Source organism: Leuresthes tenuis, unplaced genomic scaffold (assembly GCF_036924035.1).
Source record: "Leuresthes tenuis unplaced genomic scaffold, fLeuTen1.0.hap1 SCAF_23, whole genome shotgun sequence".
Lineage (NCBI taxonomy): Eukaryota > Metazoa > Chordata > Actinopteri > Atheriniformes > Atherinopsidae > Leuresthes > Leuresthes tenuis.
The window spans coordinates 4,341,303-4,358,292 of NW_027325377.1; positions in this window are offsets into that span (position 1 = coordinate 4,341,303).

Consider the following 16,990-nt stretch of genomic DNA (forward strand, 5'->3'; position numbering starts at 1 on the left):
CGTTTTGCTTATTGTTGGAAGTTATTTACATTTCCCATCTTTTTGCTTATTGTTGGAAGTTAATTACATGTCCCCAACGTTTTGCTTATTGTTGGAAGTTATTTACATTTCCCAACGTTTTGCTTATTGTTGGAAGTTAATTACATTTCCCCAACGTTTTGCTTATTGTTGGAAGTTATTTACATTTCCCAACGTTTTGCTTATTGTTGGAAGTTATTTACATTTCCCAACGTTTTGCTTATTTTTGGAAGGTCATTACATTTTGCTTATTGTTGGAAGTTATTTACATTTCCCAACGTTTTGCTTATTTTTGGAAGGTCATTACATTTCCCAACCTTTTGCTTATTGTTGGAAGTTATTTACTTTTACCCAACCTTTTGCTTATTGTTTGAAGTTATTTACATTTCCCAACTTTTTGCTTATTGTAGGAACTTCATTACATTTCCCAACGTTTTGCTTAAATTACATTTCCCAACTTTTTGCTTATTGTAGGAAGTTAATTACATTTCCCATCTTTTTGCTTATTGTAGGAAGTTGATTATATTTCCCATCTTTTTGCTTATTGTTGGAAGTTATTTACATTTCCCAACGTTTTGCTTATTGTTGGAAGTTATTAACATTTCCCAAAGTTTTGCTTATGGTTGGAAGTTAATTACATTTACCCAACCTTTTGCTTATTGTTGGAAGTTATTTACATTTCCCAAAGTTTTGCTTATTTTTGGAAGTTATTTACATTTCCAAACGTTTTGCTTATTGTTGGAAGTTCATTACATTTCCCAACGTTTTGCTTATTGTTGGAAGTTATTTACATTTCCCAACGTTTTGCTTATTGTTGGAAGTTATTTACATTTCCCATCTTTTTGCTTATTGTTGGAAGTTAATTACATGTCCCCAACGTTTTGCTTATTGTTGGAAGTTATTTACATTTCCCAACGTTTTGCTTATTGTTGGAAGTTATTTACATTTCCCAACGTTTTCCTTATTGTTGGAAGTTAATTACATTTCCCCAACGTTTTGCTTATTGTTGGAAGTTATTTACATTTCCCAACCTTTTGCTTATTGTTGGAAGTTGATTACATTTCTCATCTTTTTGCTTATTGTTGGAAGTTATTTACATTTCCCAACTTTTTGCTTATTGTTGGAAGTTATTTACATTTCCCAACGTTTTGCTTATTGTTGGAAGTTATTTACATTTCCCAACGTTTTGCTTATTGTTGGAAGTTCATTACATTTCCCAACTTTTTGCTTATTCTAGGAAGTTCATTACATTTCCCAACCTTTTGCTTATTGTTGGAAGTTGATTACATTTCCCAACTTTTTGCTTATTCTAGGAAGTTAATTACATTTCCCCAACTTTTTTCTTATAGTTGGAAGTTAATTACATTTCCCAACTTTTTGCTTATTGTTGGAAGTTCATTACATTTCCCAACTTTTTGCTTATTGTTGGAAATTATTTACATTTCCCAACGTTTTGCTTATTGTTGGAAGTTATTTACATTTCCCAACCTTTTGCTTATTGTTGGAAGTTGATTACATTTCTCATCTTTTTGCTTATTGTTGGAAGTTATTTACATTTCCCAACTTTTTGCTTATTGTTGGAAGTTATTTACATTTCCCAACGTTTTGCTTATTGTTGGAAGTTATTTACATTTCCCAACGTTTTGCTTATTGTTGGAAGTTCATTACATTTCCCAACTTTTTGCTTATTCTAGGAAGTTCATTACATTTCCCAACTTTTTGCTTATTCTAGGAAGTTAATTACATTTCCCCAACTTTTTTCTTATAGTTGGAAGTTAATTACATTTCCCAACGTTTTGCTTAAATTACATTTCCCAACTTTTTGCTTATTGTTGGAAGTTATTTACATTTCCCAACTTTTTGCTTATTGTAGGAACTTCATTACATTTCCCAACTTTTTGCTTAAATTACATTTCCCAACTTTTTGCTTATTGTAGGAAGTTAATTACATTTCCCATCTTTTTGCTTATTGTTGGAAGTTATTTACATTTCCCAACGTTTTGCTTATTGTTGGAAGTTATTTACATTTCCCAACTTTTTGCTTATTGTAGGAAGTTAATTACATTTCCCATCTTTTTGCTTATTGTAGGAAGTTGATTACATTTCCCATCTTTTTGCTTATTGTTGGAAGTTGATTACATTTCCCAACTTTTTGCTTATTCTAGGAAGTTAATTACATTTCCCCAACTTTTTTCTTATAGTTGGAAGTTAATTACATTTCCCAACTTTTTGCTTATTGTTGGAAGTTCATTACATTTCCCAACTTTTTGCTTATTGTTGGAAATTATTTACATTTCCCAACGTTTTGCTTATTGTTGGAAGTTATTTACATTTCCCAACCTTTTGCTTATTGTTGGAAGTTGATTACATTTCTCATCTTTTTGCTTATTGTTGGAAGTTATTTACATTTCCCAACTTTTTGCTTATTGTTGGAAGTTATTTACATTTCCCAACGTTTTGCTTATTGTTGGAAGTTATTTACATTTCCCAACGTTTTGCTTATTGTTGGAAGTTCATTACATTTCCCAACTTTTTGCTTATTCTAGGAAGTTCATTACATTTCCCAACTTTTTGCTTATTCTAGGAAGTTAATTACATTTCCCCAACTTTTTTCTTATAGTTGGAAGTTAATTACATTTCCCAACGTTTTGCTTAAATTACATTTCCCAACTTTTTGCTTATTGTTGGAAGTTATTTACATTTCCCAACTTTTTGCTTATTGTAGGAACTTCATTACATTTCCCAACTTTTTGCTTAAATTACATTTCCCAACTTTTTGCTTATTGTAGGAAGTTAATTACATTTCCCATCTTTTTGCTTATTGTTGGAAGTTATTTACATTTCCCAACGTTTTGCTTATTGTTGGAAGTTATTTACATTTCCCAACTTTTTGCTTATTGTAGGAAGTTAATTACATTTCCCATCTTTTTGCTTATTGTAGGAAGTTGATTACATTTCCCATCTTTTTGCTTATTTTTGGAAGTTATTTACATTTCCCAACGTTTTGCGTATTGTTGGAAGTTATTTACATTTCCCAACTTTTTGCTTATTGTAGGAACTTCATTACATTTCCCAACTTTTTGCTTAAATTACATTTCCCAACTTTTTGCTTATTGTAGGAAGTTAATTACATTTCCCATCTTTTTGCTTATTGTAGGAAGTTGATTACATTTCCTATCTTTTTGCTTATTGTTGGAAGTTATTTACATTTCCCAACGTTTTGCTTATTGTTGGAAGTTATTAACATTTCCCAAAGTTTTGCTTATGGTTGGAAGTTAATTACATTTACCCAACCTTTTGCTTATTGTTGGAAGTTATTTACATTTCCCAACGTTTTGCTTATTTTTTGAAGTTATTTACATTTCCAAACGTTTTGCTTATTGTTGGAAGTTCATTACATTTCCCAACGTTTTGCTTATTGTTGGAAGTTATTTACATTTCCCAACGTTTTGCTTATTGTTGGAAGTTATTTACATTTCCCATCTTTTTGCTTATTGTTGGAAGTTAATTACATGTCCCCAACGTTTTGCTTATTGTTGGAAGTTATTTACATTTCCCAACGTTTTGCTTATTGTTGGAAGTTATTTACATTTCCCAACGTTTTCCTTATTGTTGGAAGTTAATTACATTTCCCCAACGTTTTGCTTATTGTTGGAAGTTATTTACATTTCCCAACCTTTTGCTTATTGTTGGAAGTTGATTACATTTCTCATCTTTTTGCTTATTGTTGGAAGTTATTTACATTTCCCAACTTTTTGCTTATTGTTGGAAGTTATTTAAATTTCCCAACATTTTGCTTATTGTTGGAAGTTATTTACATTTCCCAACGTTTTGCTTATTGTTGGAAGTTCATTACATTTCCCAACTTTTTGCTTATTCTAGGAAGTTAATTACATTTCCCCAACTTTTTTTTTATAGTTGGAAGTTGATTGCATTTCCCAACTTTTTGCTTATTGTAGGAAGTTATTTACATTTCCCATCTTTTTGCTTATTGTTGGAAGTTAATTACATTTCCCCAACGTTTTGCTTATTGTTGGAAATTATTAACATTTCCCAAAGTTTTGCTTATGGTTGGAAGTTAATTACATTTCCCCAACGTTTTGCTTATTGTTGGAAATTATTAACATTTCCCAAAGTTTTGCTTATGGTTGGAAGTTATTTACATTTACCCAACCTTTTGCTTATTGTTGGAAGTTATTTACATTTCCCAACGTTTTGCTTATTTTTGGAAGTTATTTACATTTCCCAACGTTTTGCTTATTGTTGGAAGTTCATTACATTTCCCAACGCTTTGCTTATTGTTGGAAGTTATTTACATTTCCCAACGTTTTGCTTATTGTTGGAAGTTATTTACATTTCCCATCTTTTTGCTTATTGTTGGAAGTTAATTACATGTCCCCAACGTTTTGCTTATTGTTGGAAGTTATTTACATTTCCCAACGTTTTGCTTATTGTTGGAAGTTAATTACATTTCCCCAACGTTTTGCTTATTGTTGGAAGTTATTTACATTTCCCAACGTTTTGCTTATTGTTGGAAGTTATTTACATTTCCCAACGTTTTGCTTATTTTTGGAAGGTCATTACATTTTGCTTATTGTTGGAAGTTATTTACATTTCCCAACGTTTTGCTTATTTTTGGAAGGTCATTACATTTCCCAACCTTTTGCTTATTGTTGGAAGTTATTTACATTTCCCAACTTTTTGCTTATTGTAGGAACTTCATTACATTTCCCAACGTTTTGCTTAAATTACATTTCCCAACTTTTTGCTTATTGTAGGAAGTTGATTACATTTCCCATCTTTTTGCTTATTGTTGGAAGTTATTTACATTTCCCAACGTTTTGCTTATTGTTGGAAGTTATTAACATTTCCCAAAGTTTTGCTTATGGTTGGAAGTTAATTACATTTACCCAACCTTTTGCTTATTGTTGGAAGTTATTTACATTTCCCAACGTTTTGCTTATTTTTGGAAGTTATTTACATTTCCAAACGTTTTGCTTATTGTTGGAAGTTCATTACATTTCCCAACGTTTTGCTTATTGTTGGAAGTTATTTACATTTCCCAACGTTTTGCTTATTGTTGGAAGTTATTTACATTTCCCATCTTTTTGCTTATTGTTGGAAGTTAATTACATGTCCCCAACGTTTTGCTTATTGTTGGAAGTTATTTACATTTCCCAACGTTTTGCTTATTGTTGGAAGTTATTTACATTTCCCAACGTTTTGCTTATTGTTGGAAGTTATTAACATTTCCCAAAGTTTTGCTTATGGTTGGAAGTTAATTACATTTACCCAACCTTTTGCTTATTGTTGGAAGTTATTTACATTTCCCAACGTTTTGCTTATTTTTGGAAGTTATTTACATTTCCAAACGTTTTGCTTATTGTTGGAAGTTCATTACATTTCCCAACGTTTTGCTTATTGTTGGAAGTTATTTACATTTCCCAACGTTTTGCTTATTGTTGGAAGTTATTTACATTTCCCATCTTTTTGCTTATTGTTGGAAGTTAATTACATGTCCCCAACGTTTTGCTTATTGTTGGAAGTTATTTACATTTCCCAACGTTTTCCTTATTGTTGGAAGTTAATTACATTTCCCCAACGTTTTGCTTATTGTTGGAAGTTATTTACATTTCCCAACCTTTTGCTTATTGTTGGAAGTTGATTACATTTCTCATCTTTTTGCTTATTGTTGGAAGTTATTTACATTTCCCAACTTTTTGCTTATTGTTGGAAGTTCATTACATTTCCCAACGTTTTGCTTATTGTTGGAAGTTATTTACATTTCCCAACGTTTTGCTTATTGTTGGAAGTTCATTACATTTCCCAACTTTTTGCTTATTCTAGGAAGTTCATTACATTTCCCAACCTTTTGCTTATTGTTGGAAGTTGATTACATTTCTCATCTTTTTGCTTATTGTTGGAAGTTATTTACATTTCCCAACTTTTTGCTTATTGTTGGAAGTTATTTACATTTCCCAACGTTTTGCTTATTGTTGGAAGTTATTTACATTTCCCAACGTTTTGCTTATTGTTGGAAGTTCATTACATTTCCCAACTTTTTGCTTATTCTAGGAAGTTCATTACATTTCCCAACTTTTTGCTTATTCTAGGAAGTTAATTACATTTCCCCAACTTTTTTCTTATAGTTGGAAGTTAATTACATTTCCCAACTTTTTGCTTATTGTTGGAAGTTCATTACATTTCCCAACTTTTTGCTTATTCTAGGAAGTTCATTACATTTCCCAACCTTTTGCTTATTGTTGGAAGTTGATTACATTTCTCATCTTTTTGCTTATTGTTGGAAGTTATTTACATTTCCCAACTTTTTGCTTATTGTTGGAAGTTATTTACATTTCCCAACGTTTTGCTTATTGTTGGAAGTTATTTACATTTCCCAACGTTTTGCTTATTGTTGGAAGTTCATTACATTTCCCAACTTTTTGCTTATTCTAGGAAGTTCATTACATTTCCCAACTTTTTGCTTATTCTAGGAAGTTAATTACATTTCCCCAACTTTTTTCTTATAGTTGGAAGTTAATTACATTTCCCAACTTTTTGCTTATTGTTGGAAGTTCATTACATTTCCCAACTTTTTGCTTATTGTTGGAAATTATTTACATTTCCCAACGTTTTGCTTATTGTTGGAAGTTATTTACATTTCCCAACCTTTTGCTTATTGTTGGAAGTTGATTACATTTCTCATCTTTTTGCTTATTGTTGGAAGTTATTTACATTTCCCAACTTTTTGCTTATTGTTGGAAGTTATTTACATTTCCCAACGTTTTGCTTATTGTTGGAAGTTATTTACATTTCCCAACGTTTTGCTTATTGTTGGAAATTCATTACATTTCCCAACTTTTTGCTTATTCTAGGAAGTTCATTACATTTCCCAACTTTTTGCTTATTCTAGGAAGTTAATTACATTTCCCCAACTTTTTTCTTATAGTTGGAAGTTCATTACATTTCCCAACTTTTTGCTTATTGTTGGAAGTTCATTACATTTCCCAACTTTTTGCTTATTCTAGGAAGTTAATTACATTTCCCCAACTTTTTTCTTATAGTTGGAAGTTAATTACATTTCCCAACTTTTTGCTTATTGTTGGAAGTTCATTACATTTCCCAACTTTTTGCTTCTTGTTGGAAATTATTTACATTTCCCAACGTTTTGCTTATTGTTGGAAGTTATTTACATGTCCCATCTTTTTGCTTATTGTTGGAAGTTAATTACATGTCCCCAACGTTTTGCTTATTGTTGGAAGTTATTTACATTTCCCAACGTTTTGCTTATTGTTGGAAGTTAATTACATTTCCCCAACGTTTTGCTTATTGTTGGAAGTTATTTACATTTCCCAACGTTTTGCTTATTGTTGGAAGTTCATTACATTTCCCAACGTTTTGCTTATTGTTGGAAGTTATTTACATTTCCCAACGTTTTGCTTATTTTTGGAAGGTCATTACATTTCCCAACGTTTTGCTTATTGTTAGAAGTTATTTACATTTACCCAACCTTTTACTTATTGTTGGAAGTTATTTACATTTCCCAAAGTTTTGCTTATTGTTGGAAGTTAATTACATTTCCCCAACGTTTTGCTTATTGTTGGAAGTTATTTACATTTCCCAACCTTTTGCTTATTGTTGGAAGTTATTTACATTTCCCAACTTTTTGCTTATTGTTGGAAGTTTTTTACATTTCCCAACTTTTTGCTTATTGTTGGAAGTTGATTACATTTCCCATCTTTTTGCTTATTGTTGGAAGTTAATTACATTTCCCCAACGTTTTGCTTATTGTTGGAAGTTATTTACATTTCCCAACGTTTTGCTTATTGTTGGAAGTTAATTACATTTCCCCAACCTTTTGCTTATTGTTGGAAGTTATTTACATTTCCCAACGTTTTGCTTATTGTTGGAAGTTAATTACTTTTCCCAACGTTTTGCTTATTGTTGGAAGTTCATTACATTTCCCAACGTTTTGCTTATTGTTGGAAGTTCATTACATTTCCCAACGTTTTGCTTATTGTTGAAAGTTATTTATATTTCCCAACGTTTTGCTTATTGTTGGAAGTTATTTACATTTCCCAATGTTTTGCTTATTGTTGGAAGTTAATTACATTTCACTTTTTTCATTCACATGTTCACATATCACCCCCACCCCATCCTTCTCAACAATAACAAAAGTATATCTTGCTCTATTAAACCTCCCACAATAACTGCTGAGTAAATCCTCTCACAGTGACAGCTTTAACAACAAGTCTGTCAGCTCTGTGCGTTTGGCTGCTCTTTTGTCTGTCACCTTGTCTCCAGTCCACTTTTCTGCCTGAAATGTTTTTGATTTGGGGTTCTGAAGCTTCTATGAAACTGAGAAGACAAATGACCAGGAGAAACAACAAAGTCGAATATTTTACTCTACTTTATAGTTTTCCTATTTACCTCGTTTCCAAAGGAACTGACTTATTATCCCTGATGTTGTTTTTACTGTCTGATGCTGGAGAGATTTATGCTTCATGCTGAGGAGATCGTTTTCCAAACATGTGTCACTGTTTAACATGTTGCCAAAAAAGGTGTTAAAATGTATCATGAATTCACTGACAAACAGGATTTGGAACTTTGAGTTTACTAATAAAATTGGGTGCAATGACTGCACACAGCATAAAAAGACTCGTGTCCCCATGAGGTTGTTTATATCCTCTTTAAAAAAAGTTAGTCTATTATTGATTTGAGAGAGTAAACTTGATTCTGTTATTGCTGTTTCTCCCATTGAAATGACTTGGTTAAGGTTAGAAATTAAAAACGAGGCATTTAACATCAGAGAAACACCATGGCTTGCATTAAAGCTAATGCTATGATAATGTGTTGTATTAAAATCTCCTTTTCCTGGATTACAGGCTGCTGAGTCACACACCTTCAGTTAAACATACAAAACATGCTGGACACATGAACTAGATATCTACCTCAAATGAATTACTTAAAAGTGACAGCACAAATACAAATCTTTTGTCATGTGACAATCCCAGTGGCCTGGGATGTACAGATGTTGGCAGCTGGCATGCAGTTGCCTTCCAAAGTTGATTTTTTTTTCACCGTTTTTTTTTCCTCATTTCTCATATCACACTTTTTCTGCCTGAAGTCACCACTAACTGAAATTCATTTAACGATCCACTTAGATGCAGAGTTCTGTTTGCCAAAGCCAGCCCTATGTGTCACATTTCCATGAAAAAATATCTTCACCATCAGACAGGCCAGCAGTGTCTTTACTGCAGCTACTGGGAATGCAATGTCCCACTCTCTGTAAAAGTCAAACACTAACATTCTTTCATCTTTCAAAACTGTTTCCAGTTGCTGAATTTCAGACCTTCTGGAAATTGTTAACACACTTTTTCTATCAGGTGTTTTTTCCACAGGATGTGAAAAGAGTGGTCATCAAAAAAAGGATTAATTGGACTCCTGAAAAAAGAATGAATTTCAGATTGACGTCAAACCTTTCATTGATGTTTTTCAGCTGATCTAATTCTTGACACAGAACAACTGTTTTGACATCTTCCAGTCAGGGTTCCGTTAACGCCACAGCACTGAGAATGCAGTCGAAGTAATAAACGACTACTACTAAACACAGACAACAGCGACATTTCTGTCTTAGGGCGCTTTCACACCAGGATAGTCCAAAGGACTCGGTTCAGTTGGGTGGGGAATGCCAAAAGACTTACACCTTCATTTGGTCCGAAAACGTAATTCCATTCCTTCAACCAAACAATAACCCTAGCCACAGCAACCACAATATACAGTCCTCCGAACATATATCAATAAGCGCCTGTGCCTCCTCACTACTCCCCATCTGTTCACAAGACATTTTCAGATTCTACTTTGTATCTAAAGGTAATAATTACACATCTTATGGGACAAAGTGGCATGTGGCGTTCCTCAGGGTTGAATTCTGGGGTATCTTTCATTTGACTTTTACACGATCCCACTGGCTCAGATAATGCAAAGCAACAACACAGGCTACCACAGCTATGTGGATGACACAAGTCTACACCACCATAATGACTGGGGATTATAATCCTTTACAAACACTTCTTAAGTGCTTCGAACAAATAAACAACTGGATTATGCAGAATTTATTTCAAATAAAAAAAGGCAAGTAATTGTCTTTGGACTTTAGAAAGAATGTTTAAAAATCTGAGCTCAACTGTAATTGGGTTTGTAATGAGTCTGTGATGTTAAAAACCACAAACCAGGCCAGAAATCTGAGTATTATGGACTCAGACCTGAACTTCAACAGCCATATCAAGTCCGCTATGACGTCAGCTGACTGTCACATGAAGAATATTTCAAGGAGTAAAGGACTAATGTGTCAGAGTGATTTAGAAAAGCTGACTAGACCTGATCACTGTAACAGTGTATTTGCTGCTCTGTGTAAAAGATGATCAGACAGCTGATTCAGAACGCTGCTGCTCCAGCCCTCTATGAGACCAGAAAAGTGGATCATACCACCCCATCCTGAGGTCTCCACAGTGACGTCCTGTCCATCAGAGAGTTGATTTCAATTGTTTCAACTCAGATTTTCTGGTATGTTTTGAACCTTCAGACCTCTCAGGTCTTCTGGTTTTCATGGAGCTTATGTAAAGCAACCTCCCGTATAACTGCAGGTCTGTGTCAACTCTTGCTTCTTTTAAATCAAGCCTGAAGACTTTCTTGTTCACCAATGCATTGAATTGATTGATTTAATGGAATCAAATGGATTGTTGGATTGTGCCGTTCAAATGAATTTGTCTTGTCTTTTGATTGATTTTGAACAGTTTTTGTTAAGTTTACAGCACCTTTAACAGATGCATGAATAAATGTCTAAGGTACAAGAAGGATCTGCTTGATTCACACAACCAGCATTCAGAAAAAGAAATCCAACAGAGTTGAAGTGGAATAGAATGACTGCAGGCAGCAGTAGACACTGAAGTCCCGATACTAAATAATGGGGAGGCAGCGAGCTCCACAAACAGAACCACTGGAGACTGGTGCAGCAGCTGTGCTCAGTACACAAGGTTAGGCTGAATACTGGAGCTAACGGGACATCCTGGAGGCTGTGCTGCAGGAGCTGCAGGATGTCATGTGTTCAGGCTGGATGAAAACAGAATAACTGAGAGAATAATCAGGATCAAAGAGAGAGGAGTGGATGATTGTGTAGGCCGGTAATTCTCCTTGCTTAGTCTGGGGAGCTGAAAGAAATCCTGGTACTTTATCTTGTAATGATGGAACGTGTCAATGCAACACTCTGGCTCACTAATGTGTTTTTAATACACTTTAGCACCATAGAGCTCATTTGTTGTCCAGAAAGCTGTGAGAAATGATGATATCTTCGGAAGGAGTAAGTCTGAATGACTGAAGTGAATTTATGTTCCATTTCTGGGTTCAAACTTTTTGTTTGGACAGCAAACTTAGGATGAGCTCCTGAAATTATACTGTGTATATATAACACCAAGTGAATGCTTTCACAGCCCTGAAAGTCTTCTCCACCAGGCTTCCCGCCAAATGCCTTGAAGCTCATGAGCACTTGTGGTAACTCTGAGGCAGAAAAGAGCATTTGAGAGCATGCGTATCTGCTCTTTGACTACAGCTGCACTTTTATTGTTTGTAAGCCACTGCTTGGCGAGTTGACCACAGCTGTCACACAGCTGTAATCCACTGTGTACGTGCACATGCGCTCCAGTGGCCTCTGAAGGTGTAACTTAGCCGTGCATTGCTGCCCACAACTGAAACCTTTTTAAGCTGTCAGATCTTTCAGTTAAAAGCAGTTCCTACGTGTGTGTGTGTGTGTGTTTTACCAACAGTATCATTTGTGACAGCTCAACAGCACTGTAAATGGACTTTAAATGTTAAATGACCTTCATGGCCTTAAACTCATTTTCTGTTTTTATGTGGCAGACACACGTACACAAAAAAAAATGCATCTCTCAGCAGCATGGCAGGTGTGGTCATGACCTCAGATGCAAAGTTGTTTCCTCAGAATGACTAAAAACTGCTGCAGTGCCATGAGAAGAAAAGAAAAATGTATTAATGGTCACAGCGCAGGAATTTAAATTTAAATGCAGATAAGATCTAAAGCTCTTATCATTGTCAACTTGACAGCGTTTTGTAAGCGATTACAACTGTTTCTGAGAGGATGAACTTCAAAGTTCACCTAATTATCAGGTCTAGTTATGTCTCTTGTTGATTACATGTGATCATGTCTTCTACAGTCTCACCTGAGAGGCAGCAAGAGACTAGATCCCCATTAAAGCCAGCCTCAGATCTGCAACCCATCAGATTCTGCCTTAGATTAAAACTGGCTGAACCTGACTCTGTTTCACTTCAGACAGCAAACTGTTCTAGGGGCTCTCATTAGGTTATGGGGGACTGAGGATTTCCCGAAAAGACAATTTCGTTACATGAGTTGCATTTGCAATAGGTAATAGCCAGCAAACAGGTCAAAAACAAGTCAAAATGTAAAATCATCTAATTTCTCAGCTAAACACGCCACAACCCCGTCGGCCCATTCCTTTGTGGTCCACACTGCTGCTCAACCCAACCTGCAGCTCAGCACACCCGAACACCACAGCCAGGCATAATCATGACCAAAAAGGTGGGGGAAGGTCTGTCCAAATCTCTCCCGATCACCTCAGGATCCTAAAACATGGCAGATTACAGCCAATTCACCATTTCAACAAAGCACTTCAAGGTTTTAAAGGTCGAATTTCCAAACTTAACATGAACAATTGAAGAAATAATCCTGTGACTCAGAAGGTGTACCTTCAGCCATACTGTAAACAGGTCACCAGTCCATCACAGGGTGACACAGAGACAAATGAGACACACAACCATCCACACTCACTCCTCGGGACAATCTGGAGTCACCTAACATGCATGTTTCTGGACAGTGGGAGGAAGCCGGAGAACCTGGAGAGAACCCACACATACACGGGGAGAACATGCAGACTCCATACAGAAATCCAAGCTGTGATTCGAACCTGGAACCCTCTTGCTGTGAGGTGCTAACCACCACACCACAATGCAGCCCTCCCTTTAAGCAAAACTCTTTAATGAAAGTAAACAAAGTTTTACTTCCACTGCTGCCTCTGATCCCAAGTGACCCCAACGCCCTTTCTGGTCAGATGCCTCCAGGGGCTCCTAGTCTTTTAGTGTATCTATAAGGATAAATCTGTAAATGCCTGGATGGGCCACCAATTGGATGCCTGAATCTCACCAAATTGCTTACCTTAAGTAAAACAAGGTGCTTTCCTGAGCTCCTTTTTGACATTAAGAATACCTAAACTTTATGGCCGGAGGTAAACTTGCATTTAACTGCAAATGTGATTGCTAATCATGTCTGTCTCACGTATTCTGCATTTATTTGGAGCGTCGTTTGTATACATCTTCAAAAATTAACGCTATACCTTCTCAAGCTGCAATATGTAGGTGACCAGTAGGGGCAGTGTAGGTCCAATTTTTGACCAGCTGAAGGGTCAATGAGTTCGCACCTGGTAAAAATGGTTGAACTTTTTTAAGACAAGGTTGTAGAGAAAGTCCGCAATTACCTGTATCCTCAAGACGTTTCTTTGCCACTGCACAGTGACAAATATGTCTGTTAAAATAGCTGATGAAAGATCATGACATTTTTAGAAAATTAGTGTTTTCTTTACCCAGCCTGAGTCATAAAGTGTGCCCCCTGGTGGAATCCTTGGTTGGTGCAGTGCACAGGCAGCTACGTGAAGAATTACACCCACAGTGTAGTAAGTTGCTTACGTGACCGTGAAATTAAAAAGAATTAAAAAGAAGTTTATTCCTGGTCTATACCTGGAGCTATGCTCAGACTAAAGTGAATTTTATTTACTTTAATTTTTTCTGACTTTGTGTTTATTCGCCATTGACATGAACCACCTTTAGAGATATCGGTTTTAGGCTTGGAAATGAGACACGACCTGTGCTTGTTTTTGTGTGTCGATTCAAATATTTCTCTCTGTCTCTGCACTTAACCTGCACTAGTTTCACCCTGCTGCCTTCACTTTGGCTCATTAGCTGAATTAATTGATGACAAATTGTTGCTGGAGTGTTTTTGTCATTTACTACTAATTATCTAATATGTGTGTTAGTCAAGTCTTGCTGTGTCAAAGCTGCTTGATTTGTGGATGAATGAATCCTCACACTTAACTGAGAAGCATTTTTTTCTGTAATATTCAGTATTTTTAGTCTTCATCAGCTGTGCAGCATGATACAGAATTTGCACACGGGAGGCAAAAAAGGGTAAGAATGAACCAAAAACTGCCTGAACAAAATAAACTAGCAGCCTTATCAGAGTTAGAGTATTCAAACAAACGGCAGCTACAAACATGAAATGAGAAATGATTATTAGAAGTTAAGATTCAGTTTGCAAAGGTGCCAAAGAACCTGAGTAGTTTATCCGACGACAACAAGGAATACACACAAGTGTCAGACATGAAATGTTGTTAAATAATACTACATTTTTTAATTTTTTAAAGAAGGAAGAGGCCCACTGTCTGCTGCAGGATGCACAGAAACAGTCCAATTCATCACATTCTGGAAAAACAGTTAAATGCAGCCAATAATCTGATGTTGCAGCGTCTTTGTGTTCACATTTCTTTGATTAATTCTTCCTCCTTTCTTGCACTCCGAAGTTCTTGTAGATATAAACTTGTGACAGTGGATGAGAGGCTGTCAGGACTGTCAGCAGTCTGTGTGTGTAAGTGTTGTGGTTCCGCTTCAAAGCCTATTTGAGTCAATGGGTGTTTCATGACGAATTTTTGTCAGCCCCCTGCGGTGATTCGAGGTCCTGAGTGTCTGTATCAGTTGTTTTAGTTGTGTGTGCGTTTGTGGTTGGTAGCTGACTCAGTTCCTCAGGGTAGATCCCTGAAGCTCGGCTGTCAAATACTGCTGTTCTTTACCAGTTTTTGCCTCCTCCTCTTGTTCTCTTTTCTCTGTTACAGTATATCAGGTTTTTAGTGTCTCAGCCTCTTTTCCACAGTCAGACAAGTGATGTCATAAACTCCTGATGTGTTCAAAGGTTCTGTATTACCTGTGTTATCTCTAAATTAAGATGACATAATGTCAGAGTATAATATTGTAAAAAAAAGATGTGCTCCAGATGTTCAGGTTGTGTGAAGTGCCAGTGAGTAGTCAGTGACTACATTTACCAGCCAGTTACAGCTTGGCGAGGCCCTCTGTACAACTGTCTTTCTCCCATTAAACAAACTCAGGATGAGAATCTTTTTTGGTAATAATTTGGCAATTCACCATCTTTCAGCTTGTTAGTTTTGGTCCTTTTCCTGTTCACCTTGTTGAGGATCATAGACCAAACTATTAAGAAAGTTATTAGCTGGTGGAAAATGTGTAACATGGTCAGCGTTGAATCAGACAGACAGCTCTGTACATCTTGTACATAGAGTACTTTACTGTTAGTTATAATTGAAATTAAAGCAATTCTTTGCAGTTATTCTCTGTTACCGGCTTCCTCTGATCCTTCCAAGTCAGAGTCCAGAACAGGAACTGGGACACATGCAGAGGGTGCTTATGCTAGTTTTAGTCAATCTGAGCTTTTAAACTCCAGCAGCCTTATGTGTCAATTTTGAGAAATAGCGCTAAATTCTATTTAGCAAAATTTCAATCGTACACTCGGGCTGCCAGGTGAGGGAATTACACTCACCTGAGTTAGTTAGGGTGAGTGTTACAGATGTTCCTGCATTAAAATTCCCTTCACACATGTTTACAATAATTAGTGATGATAAAAATGATTTTTATGACGTTTTACGGAGCAAGAAGGGCCTCCCACTCTGAACACCTGTTCTTCCAAGGGAGGTAGAAAAGGCAGGGATGTGCAGGACGGAGAGCTCGGTTAAGGTTTTGAGAGAAAGGCTGGGACTGGGAGTCACAGGACCTAGACTTTATATCTGTTATGCCTTTGCAGCCGGCCGCCTGGAGTGCAGCCATTTATGATAGTCGGTGGGTCACTGGTGGATAGTGAGACCTGGTGGTTTAACCAAGAAAGATTTCTCTCACAACAGCAACCATCACACCCCATGTGGTTGTAGACCGAAACCTGGAAACTGGTATGCCTCAGGATACCCTCAGGATATACTGAAGCCCCTGGATGAGTCACTCGATCTACGAGGGGCTGGATGGAGAGATCCTTGGCATGATGTATGCCGCCTTCAGCAAGCAGGCTTTGCTACTTGATGTCAGATACTATTGTATTTATTCTACATACAGTACATGTTCATTTAGTCATGAAAAAGATAAATTAATGTTGAGTATGTACTCACCATGTAAACAACCAAAACCTTAAAAACTCACTGTGGCTTGAGAAATCAGATTTTTACACCAATCAGCTTTGGGCTTTGACCGTTATTTACATCGGAACCATATTTTCATTATATTTGACCAAAGAAAGTCTGTGTTCCGTCTGTACTGTGCAGCTTCTGTGCAACCAGTCACTCACTGTGGCTGCACACTTCCTGCAATACACTGAGAAAATAAAGTGCAAAAGAAAATGAGCCTCTGATGCACTTTAGCCAGTGTAAGCATGCATAATACAACGTTTGCTCAAACTGCTGTAGATTGGAGGTTTTAGCTGTTTCAGATTACCATAATGTATTATTTTACTGACCAACTTTTGAGCAGTGTTAGCTCGACTTCCCCTCAGAATTCCTGCATGATTCTTCAGTCTGAGCTCGCTCCGACTTCTGTCCACTGCAGATCATCCAGATATATTTAGAATAACAGAAAAGGCTGCTTTTCAATGCAGAACCAACTCTTGACACCCATCTAGTTCTCGAGGTGAAGATGTTTTGGGTTGACATTGCGTAGCAACACCGTGAAATTGTTCCTTTGTTCTACTTGTGCTTGCTTCCTTTTAAATTCCAGATTTAAATTCAGATTTTGACGCTTGTTCATTTCCAGGACTTTGCAGGCACCTGCATCGATCAGTGAG